This window comes from Sinocyclocheilus anshuiensis, unplaced genomic scaffold (genome assembly GCF_001515605.1).
Source record: "Sinocyclocheilus anshuiensis isolate Anshui unplaced genomic scaffold, SAMN03320099.WGS_v1.1 scaffold2060, whole genome shotgun sequence".
NCBI lineage: Eukaryota > Metazoa > Chordata > Actinopteri > Cypriniformes > Cyprinidae > Sinocyclocheilus > Sinocyclocheilus anshuiensis.
The window spans coordinates 52,721-54,594 of NW_015551163.1; the positions used below are offsets into that span (position 1 = coordinate 52,721).

Genomic DNA, 1,874 nt, shown 5'->3' on the forward strand with positions numbered 1-1,874 from the left:
TATATATATATATATATTCATAATCATAGTTTTTCATAATCAGCTCTACATTCTGGGTTGTAGAGCAGTTTTCTCTCTTAATAGCCCTTTTCATTATTAACATAATCATATTTTAAGAGCAATAGTTGAGAATGAGCATGCTGAGGGTCATGGCATTCCATCGTTCTGTGTTGAGGGAAGCATCGATCATCAAGAGAATACTGCAACACTTTAACCGACACACAGTAAGAGAGAGAGAGGTATGGCCATTACAGGTTATTAGTGTGCTGATGCTAAAAGCTTTCACTGGAGACTAGATGCTGAGCATGTAGCAGAGTGTATGTGTGTGTGATGAATATGTGTAACCATGGAAACAGCACAGATATAACCTACAAATGCGAAACCATAGTAACTGCCAACAGGTCAGCTGACAAATAGAGTGAGGATGATAAGGGAAATATGTCTGCATGTGTGCTCTGCTGGATTCCACACAGTACAGCTAGATTCCCAGACGTAACAGAACAACACTGCAGAAAACAGCATCGGAGGACAGCGGGTTAATCACTCACGCATTCGCTCAGTCACTTGCATACACAAATCATTGCACACATTTATACTAAATAAACACAATGGTTGTGTTTCTGTGTTTAAGTATTTGGCACTAAATGCTTGCTTAAGGTTTATTTCACCCCCCAAAAATGAACATGGTGCATTATAAACATTTAATGGCTCACATAACGCTATGTGCACTATACTGTATTCCAGTATTTCTAAAGCTTTAAAGTTGCGTTGTTTTGGAAGTAGCGACCAGTGTTATTTTAGTATCATTAAAGATACTATTATAGTTTTAAAAAATATTTTACATTTTTCTGTATTTTCCATTTTCATTTTAGTTATAGTTTTAGTAATTTGGTTGCGTTTTTGCCATTTTTATAAAAACAAAAATGTAAATATAGTTTTTAATCATTTCTATTTCAGTTTTAGTTATTTTAGTACATCAAGTTAAACTAAATAAAAATGAAAAAAATATATTTAACTTTATTTCAAAAATTCATTTTTTATGGTTTTAGCTTTAGTTAACTATAATAACCCTGGTTTGCGACAGATCTTTTCTTTCGGATTGTGACATACATCTGAGTGAAACAGATTATTGAAAAATAAAAGAATGTAGGGTGGGACTTGGTTCAATCCACCGGTTGTTGATTGGTTGGAGGCAGATCTGAATGTGAGCTTGCAGTCGACTGTAAGAAAGGGGTGGACTAAACAATTTGAGCAGTCCTGTGTATGTCACCAGAGAGAAGTGTATCATTTCCCTGGAAGATTGAGTTAAAAATTACGAGGTCAAAAATCGTTTTGAAAAATGAGACATGCATGGATGAATAATAGGATAAGATCTATAACAATAATTTATTAAATAGGTTGAAATTTTATTTTATGCCGACTTGTTATTTGCTGAATATGGTCTCCTTCACTCTAACTCTATTATGCTACCTTTAAGGTGTGTCTTTTTTATCCTTTGTGGAGCATAAAAATCATATTACGGTTTTCTAAAGACACGGGGGCGAGTAAATGAAGACAGAATTTAAAGTTTATTTTCCGTACTCATGATTAACTACCCAGATAAGCAAGCACAGCATGTGTCATGTGTCATTGTTTGGCTTGAAATTCAGGAAGGAAATTTAATGACCATCCTATACAGTATACAGTAGCACCGGGTTTCTGATTACCTGTAGTAAAAAATTAAGCTTATAATAGGATTGTTGTGCAAGTGTGTGAGAAGGGAGGACGTTAATACATCCCTCTCTCTCCCTCCTTCTCTCTCTCTCTCTCCCTCCTTCTCGCTCTCTCTCTCCCTCCTTCTCTCTCTCTCTCTCCCTCCTTCTCTCTCTCTCTCT

At 35.6% G+C, this 1,874-nt stretch overlaps 1 protein-coding gene across 2 annotated transcripts in view; it reads left to right on the top strand.

Moving 5' to 3' along the window:
• The window catches only part of kcnq3 (potassium voltage-gated channel, KQT-like subfamily, member 3), a 44,752-nt gene that overhangs the window by 23,717 nt on the left and 19,161 nt on the right, over positions 1-1,874 (top strand). The window lies entirely within an intron of this gene.